The sequence below is a fragment of the Cherax quadricarinatus genome, chromosome 15 (assembly GCF_038502225.1).
Source record: "Cherax quadricarinatus isolate ZL_2023a chromosome 15, ASM3850222v1, whole genome shotgun sequence".
In the NCBI taxonomy this organism is placed as follows: domain Eukaryota; kingdom Metazoa; phylum Arthropoda; class Malacostraca; order Decapoda; family Parastacidae; genus Cherax; species Cherax quadricarinatus.
In genome coordinates this window covers 22,790,816-22,800,077 of record NC_091306.1, presented here as the reverse complement: position 1 = coordinate 22,800,077, position 9,262 = coordinate 22,790,816, and positions in this window count along the sequence as shown.

The window sequence follows — 9,262 nt, the reverse complement described above, 5'->3', positions numbered from 1 at the left end:
TATTATTATTATTATTATGTGAGTAAATCACTTGCAGGAGATTTACAGGACATCACCTGAATTATTACCTGCATGTAATTTGGGTGAGGTAAGTGGGACATAGTCACAGTATGTCGCTGAAGTGCAACTCCTTCGACTCCCCACTTCCTCACTGCTCTCACTAAAAGCTAGACCTGACATTAAATTAATAATTATAGTATTAAAACCAGCTATGGCAATTAAAGTTGTGGATTGTATGTTATTTTGGTTTACTTGCTGGGTACACAAAAATATAACTATTAGTACAATGAATATAATATAATAGCGTTATTAAAAAACTTTATATTACCACTTACCATTTAATTACTATAGATGGATCACACCACAACACCTGCCTAACACCTAGACCCTACACTGGCTAGCTGAAATCTAAATGCAAGGACAAATGGTGCACTTACCTGTGAGTGGTGCTCACATCCCATCTTCCACCATTCACACGTAATTTTTGAGGTCCTGCAAATTTCCTGTAGTAATTCTTCAGCAGGAAACATTGACATGGGTTCCTATTACAAATTCAGGCCAAAACACCCCAAATTGGTTTCGGAAAGCGCTGAGTTACATAGTGCAATTAAGTCCAGTGTTCACACATTAAATTCAATATGGCATCTCCTTCGGGTATCCCTCAGCAGCTGTTCTACACGCCCCTCACTCGAAATTTATCGAAAGGGTCAAATCTGCATCATATTTTATTACACAATTATTGTATTATTCAAATTTACATATGCTGAATTTAGGAAAATCCAAAATTTTTCACACTGTGCATCCATACATGGGATTTCAGATTACTGTATGTTTATTTATGTACAATGTTCACTGCCACCCTTGATAATATTGCACCAGTTATAGAGGTTAGAATTAAACGGAGAATCGAACCCTGGATGACTGCTGAGATAATAGCTGTAAGGCAAACAGACATGATATTGCAGCACTAAATGAATTCCAGAGGGTGAGGAACAGAGTGCTGAAGCTTATAAATGGCAATATTGCTCAAAAATCGAAGAGTACAAGAATAACCCTAGAAAGCTCTAGCAACAACTAAAGCAGCTGGGATATAGCCAAAAACCCATAGACAGATCTCACATAGTACTAAATATCGATAACGAGGTATGCCACGAAACAACTAAAGTGGCAAATTGTTTTAATTCATACTACACGACGGTCGCATCAACTGCTTCAAATACCTTTTAACACACTCTGACATACTATACCAATAAATGGGTAACCCCAAACAATTGTCAGCTAGTAAGTGTATCTCATGACTACATGCAAAAAGAACTAAGCAGGTTAAACCCAACTAAGAGCACCGGCCCAGATAACATTCTGTCATTCCTAAAAGATGGTGCCTCTGAATTGCCAATCCCTATTGCTCGTATAACAAATTTGTCCATAACTACTAATACCGTACCAGAGTTACTCCTATCTTCAAGAAAAATAGCAGGTGTAATGTCAGCAACTAAAGGCCTGTTAGTATACTCAGTGTAATATAAAAAATTCTAGAGAGGGCGGTGTACTGTCAAGTATCTTATTGTCAACAACATTCTTCATAGTTACCAATCAGGGTTTAGGATATCTTACTCAACCAACACCTCCCTAATTAATCTGATGGATTACACGAGAACTGAAATGTCGATAGGGAACCTCACAGGAATGGTAACCTTAGACTTGCAAAAGGCCTTCGATACTGTCAGTCACAATATATTATGTAAGAAACGTCAAGCTATCGGCATAGGTTCCATAGACTGGTTTAAGTCCCATCTTAGCAATAGGAAATAAATTGTCAAAATCAACAAAACAGAATCAGAACTCATGCCGATAGCATGTGGAGTTCCCCAAGGTAGCATTCTGGGTCCCTTATTATTTCTGTGTTATGTTAAAGACCTACCTATCAGTGTCAAGTGCAAACTCCTACTGTATGTGGATGACAGTGCTCTGTTAGTGTCAGGTAAAGACCCTGTTGGAATCCTGTAGCCAGGCGCGGATATAAGGGGGGGCCCAGGGCCCCCCCCCCTTTGGCCCTCTTTGGGCTTTGGCCCAGTGTCGTAGCTGGGTTTTCATTTTGGGGCGAGGGGAAGGAGGGGCCAATCCTTTACATGGCGGGGGCATGCCCTCCCGAATTATTTGAGATTTTAAAGCCGATATATGTATATATATATATATATATATATATATATATATATATATATATATATATATATATATATATATATATAATACATATATATATATATACATATATATATATATATATATATATATATATATATATATATATATATCAGAGTGTATCAGTCTGTAGTGGAAGGAAGGCGGGGTAGGGGTCGGCCTAGGAAGGGTTGGAGGGAGGGGGTAAAGGAGGTTTTGTGTGCGAGGGGGTTGGACTTCCAGCAGGCATGCGTGAGCGTGTTTGATAGGAGTGAATGGAGACAAATGGTTTTTAATGCTTGACGTGCTGTTGGAGTGTGAGCAAAGTAACATTTATGAAGGGATTCAGGGAAACCGGCAGGCCGGACTTGAGTCCTGGAGATGGGAAGTACAGTGCCTGCACTCTGAAGGAGGGGTGTTAATGTTGCAGTTTAAAAACTGTAGTGTAAATCACCCTTCTGGCAAGACAGTGATGGAGTGAATGATGGTGAAAGTTTTTCTTTTTCGGGCCACTCTGCCTTGGTGGGAATCGGCCAGTGTGATAATAAAAAAAAATAAATATATATATATATATATATATATATATAAATATATATATATATATATATATATATATATATATATATATATATATATATATATATGTATATATATATATATATATATATATATATATATATATATATATATATATATATATATATATATATATATAAATTTTTTTTTTTACTTTTCTAGACACAAAACTATGCAGATACTCCTTTTCAAGTGGGGGGGCCACAGCTCTAGTGAGGGGGGGCGGACCCCCCAGGCTCCCCGTAGTTACGCCACTGCTTTGGGATGCATTTAAATTTGTTTTGCAACTTTGCAAGTTTACAGACCACTAATACCTCTAGCTCCATAACAATACAAAAATGCTTTTTAAGGTTGGATACTTATAATAAACATTTTGGAGCTGTATTGATGCTGAGAATAATGAGATGTGGCAAAAAAAATCGTGGAAATGTCCTAACTTGAAAGAAATTTGGCATAACAGCCAGAGAGGCAGGCAGGCTCTGAGAGAGCGAGGCTCAGCCTCAGCGAGCGTCAAGCAGTGTTGCATGTTGAGAGCACGTGGTAACATCAGACGGCTGATGCGGCGTGACCCCGTGACGGTGAGTCACCGTTCCCCGGTATTTCAAGGCTCCAACACACATACTGACTCACTGCGAGCCGGGCACGAACCAGGACGAGAGGGTAAGGGTTCATGAACCATTCAGTGACCTTACTGCACCAGGTAAAGGGGCCAGGGCAAGATTAATACATTAGGCTATTGTGTTTATGCCTGTTTTGGGGCCTTGTGGGACAGTGCCAGAGTGGAGTGGGTTGGAGCCTTGGTTAGGCTGCAGTGTGATTAATCCTTTCAGTGTAATAACCTTTGCATGTTACTTTTAAGGCTACTATTATAGGTAATATTATAAAGTATAATGCTTACTTTCTTAAGCAGATATATATATATATATATATATATATATATATATATATATATATATATATATATATATATATATATATATATATATATATATATATATATATATATATATATATATATATATATATATATATATATATATATATATATATATATATATATATTCTACATTTAAGTTAATGTCTAATGTAAAAGTCTCTAGTTATTAAATTCTTACTTTCAATAAAGTTTTAATAAGATACAAAATTCCTCTCATTGTAAGGTCAGTGTTTTTTTTTTTCTCAGAAAAATTGGCCCTCTCATTTGGATCCGAAGAGAATTGAGAAACACTGGCACCTAGAGCAGATGGTTATGCCCATTCATTTAGGTCAGTCCGCCAGTAATTAACAAATAAGAATCCCGTTAGTGGAGAAACGGTAATGCTAATGCTCTTTAAACAACCGAAAATTCTGCCGTCGGGCCCCCCCCCCAAACTTTGTTCCTAGATCCGCGCCTGCCTGTAGCAAATGGCAGTAGACAACAAACTATCGTTACACCTCGGGAAAACGGAAGCCATACTCTTTGGCACGAAACATAACTGAGAAGGGTAAATAATTTTAATGTCCGGTGTAATGAGGAACCCATGACTTCGGTTTCCTCAGTAAAATATCTGGGAATCCCCTTTGACCCATGCATGTCACGAGAACTGATAGAGAACAGTGTAGTAAAGAAAGCGAATGCCAGACTGATGTTCCTCTACAGAGAAGCACGTTGTCTATCTACTGAGGCTCGCAGAACCCTATGTCTATCCCTTATACAATGTCATATGGATTACGCTTGCTCTTCATGGTACTCTGCCTTGACAAAAAACTGAAAGATAAACTGCAAATCACCCAGAATAAAATGGTAAGATTTATCCTGGACCTGGGTCCAAGAAAACATGTAGGCCAGGATAATAAGTAAGTAAATAAGTAAGTAAGTTTATTCAGGTATACACAAATACAGTTACATAGAATTACAAAGCAGCACATGTGTAGAGAACCTGGGATAACCCAAAAAAGTCAGACAGAGTGACTTATTTCCATTGGGGTCCTTTTACCTTATTATTATAATATGAAGGTTATAATATTTTCTTATTATTCTATAATGAAGATAACATCTTATTATCATACTAAAAAGACTATCTACTACACGAGGGTCATTAAGACTATCTACAATACGAGGGTCATCACTAGGAATAAGGTAAAATTTACACGTATGTTAGCTAAAAAATAGAAAATCATTCCCCTCCCTTTCTGTAGCTACATTCATCAGACACCTTTTGGCACTCTTCTTGAACTGGTTCTTGCTATGACTGGCTTTGACATGTGCGGGTAGTCTGTTTCCATTCTTTTATTGCTGTACAATGAAAGGTGTTTGAAGCCTGGCCAATGACTGTGGGATGTCAGCCACAGCACCGTGTCTTCCTTTGCAGATGACACCCGAATCTGCATGACAGTGTCTTCCATTGCAGACACTGCAAGGCTCCAGGCGGACATCAACCAAATCTTTCAGTGGGCTGCAGAAAACAATATGAAGTTCAACGATGAGAAATTTCAATTACTCAGATATGGTAAACATGAGGAAATTAAATCTTCATCAGAGTACAAAACAAATTCTGGCCACAAAATAGAGCGAAACACCAACGTCAAAGACCTGGGAGTGATTATGTCGGAGGATCTCACCTTCAAGGACCATAACATTGTATCAATCGCATCTGCTAGAAAAATGACAGGATGGATAATGAGAACCTTCAAAACTAGGGAGGCCAAGCCCATGATGACACTCTTCAGGTCACTTGTTCTATCTAGGCTGGAATATTGCTGCACACTAACAGCACCTTTCAAGGCAGGTGAAATTGCCGACCTAGAAAATGTACAGAGAACTTTCACGGCGCGCATAACGGAGATAAAACACCTCAATTACTGGGAGCGCTTGAGGTTCCTAAACCTGTATTCCCTGGAACGCAGGAGGGAGAGATACATGATTATATACACCTGGAAAATCCTAGAGGGACTAGTACCGAACTTGCACACGAAAATCACTCACTACGAAAGCAAAAGACTTGGCAGACGATGCACCATCCCCCCAATGAAAAGCAGGGGTGTCACTAGCACGTTGAGAGACCATACAATAAGTGTCAGGGGCCCGAGACTGTTCAACTGCCTCCCAGCACACATAAGGGGGATTACCAACAGACCCCTGGCAGTCTTCAAGCTGGCACTGGACAAGCACCTAAAGTCAGTTCCTGATCAACCGGGCTGTGGCTCGTACGTTGGTTTGCGTGCAGCCAGCAGCAACAGCCTGGTTGATCAGGCTCTGATCCACCAGGTGGCCTGGTCACAGACCGGGCCGCGGGGGCGTTGACCCCCGGAACTCTCTCCAGGTAAACTACAAAGTTGTGCTCTCTCCCCTTAGTACTATGATTGCTTTGGTTCCCAACCTTGACAAAATTGACAGCAAGATATTCTGGACACTGTTTGTGAGCAATTTTATAAACATTATTTAGCTTCAGTTGTTTTACTCTGTCTTCAACATTCAGCATATCCAACTGCTGTAATTCATCCTGGCCTACATGTTCTCTTGGTCCCAGCCCCAGGATGAATCTTACGATTTTGTTCTCGGTGATTTGCAGTCTATCTTTCAGTTTTTTTTTTTTTTTTTTTTTTTTTTTTGTCAAGGCAGAATACCATGAAGATTAGTTAGTTTAATATGTTTATTATGCACCCCATACCCATCCTGTGGGCGGTAGTCAAAAGATTACAGAGGTACATAATTGGTCCAGGGACTGGACTCCAAAGTTTTGATAGCTGAGCAAGTTACAAAGGTAATGAACTAGATCTGGCCATAATCATGACCAAGTTACAAAGGTAATGAGCTCCAGGTAGAGCTGGTCACACTCATGAATAATTGCAAAGGTAATGAATCAAACACATTAATCATGAGAATTTACAAAGGTAATGAGCTCCAGGTAGAGCTGGTCACAATCATGACAAGTTTCAAAGGTAATGAATGATAAACACGTTATCACATGATTACAATCATAGACAAATTACAGAGTAATGAGCAGTTAACAAACATAGTAAGGAATTCATCCAATGCCCCAACAACAGATGTTGCTAGGTGCCTGTCTCTCCTCGGCAGACAGCCATTGCAAACAGCAGCAAGTTGCCCAGGGATCTGCTGCTTGCACGAGCACCATCGACCCTCCCCAAGAGGTCCAAGAAGTCAGTGACTCCGTTAGCAGCCCGATGGAGAGCTGCCCTAGGGACATGTCAGCGTCCTGGTGGACGCCAAGTTGATTGAAGATCCCAGGCCCTCGTATACCTGGAGTACCTGGAGAGAGTTCCGGGGGTCAACGCCCCCGCGGCCCGGTCTGTGACCAGGCCTCCTGGTGGATCAGAGCCTGATCAACCAGGCTGTTGCTGCTGGCTGCACGCAAACCAACGTACGAGCCACAGCCCGGCTGATCAGGAACTGACTTTAGGTGCTTGTCCAGTGCCAGCTTGAAGACTGCCAGGGGTCTGTTGGTAATCCCCTTTATGTGTGCTGGGAGGCAGTTGAACAGTCTCGGGCCCCTGACACTTATTGTATGGTCTCTTAACGTGCTAGTGACACCCCTGCTTTTCATTGGGGGGATGGTGCATCGTCTGCCAAGTCTTTTGCTTTCGTAGTGAGTGATTTTCGTGTGCAAGTTCGGTACTAGTCCCTCTAGGATTTTCCAGGTGTATATAATCATGTATCTCTCCCTCCTGCATTCCAGGGAATACAGGTTTAGGAACCTCAAGCGCTCCCAGTAATTGAGGTGTTTTATCTCCGTTATGCGCGCCGTGAAAGTTCTCTGTACATTTTCTAGGTCGGCAATTTCACCTGCCTTGAAAGGTGCTGTTAGTGTGCAGCAATATTCCAGCCTAGATAGAACAAGTGACCTGAAGAGTGTCATCATGGGCTTGGCCTCCCTAGTTTTGAAGGTTCTCATTATCCATCCTGTCATTTTTCTAGCAGATGCGATTGATACAATGTTATGGTCCTTGAAGGTGAGATCCTCCGACATGATCACTCCCAGGTCTTTGACGTTGGTGTTTCGCTCTATTTTGTGGCCAGAATTTGTTTTGTACTCTGATGAAGATTTAATTTCCTCATGTTTACCATATCTGAGTAATTGAAATTTCTCATCGTTGAACTTCATATTGTTTTCTGCAGCCCACTGAAAGATTCGGTTGATGTCCGCCTGGAGCCTTGCAGTGTCTGCAATGGAAGACACTGTCATGCAGATTCGGGTGTCATCTGCAAAGGAAGACACGGTGCTGTGGCTGACATCCTTGTCTATGTGGAAAAAGACACTTATGTACAGTTCAGGACATTTATTAAAGGAAACGTTTCGCCACGAGTGGCTTCTTCAGTCCTAATACAGAGAAAACTAAGAAAACATACATATATATAGTGGCGGGAGTCAGGTGAGGTGATGCGTGGGTAGAGGTGGTAGTAGTAGTAGTAGTAGTAGTAGTAGTAGTAGTAGTAGTAGTAGTAGTAGTAGTAGTAGTAGTAGTAGTAATGGAACTAAGGAGGTGAGGCAAGAGAGGGACCTGCTGGCATCAAGTAACACCAGTTCCCAGGATGGGTAATATCCTCTTGCTTAGTAATTTTGAAATACTGTAACTACCGGATTTTTGCTTTATAGTGTTACTGACAGAAATTAGTGCAGCTTCAATGCATTTTCTCCGTCTTAAGTCGTCTTCTTTAATAACTAGTTTAGCTTCATTGAATTTCATGAGGTGTCCAACATCGTCTCTATGTTGAACACATGCGTTTTTGCGGTCATCATTTCTGCAAGCATTTTTGTGTTCTGCTATCCTAATGTCCAGAGTTCTGGCTGTTTCCCCTACATATACTTTGTCACACCCCCCACATGGTATAGTGTAGATTCCTGCACTTGTGCCAGAATTTAGTTTAGTTAGTTTAATATGTTTATTATGCACCCCATACCCATCCTGTGGGCGGTGAGGTACACAATTGGTCCAGGGACTGGGCCTCAAAGTTTTGATAGCTGAGCAAGTTACAGAGGTAATGAATTCACAATTTACAAAGGTAATGAATTCACAATTTACAAAGGTAATGAACTCCAGGTAGGTCTAGTCACAATCATGACAAGTTACAAAGGTATTTACAGATTACAGAGGTACATAATGGGTCCAGGGACCGGGTCCCAAAGTTTTGATGGCTGAACTAGGTACAAGGTAATGAACTCACAAGTTACAAAGGTAATGAACTCCAGGTAGGTCTAGTCACAATCATGACAAGTTACAAAGGTATTTACAGATTACAGAGGTACACAATGGGTCCAGGGACCGGGTCCCAAAGTTTTGATGGCTGAACTAGGTACAAGGTAATGAACTCACAATTTACAAAGGTAATGAACTCCAGGTAGGTCTAGTCACAATCATGACAAGGTACAAAGGTATTTACAGATTACAGAGGTACACAATGGGTCCAGGGACCGGGCTCCAAAGTTTTGATGGCTGAACTAGGTACAAGGTAATGAACTCACAAGTTACAAAGGTAATGAACTCACAAGTTACAAAGGTAATG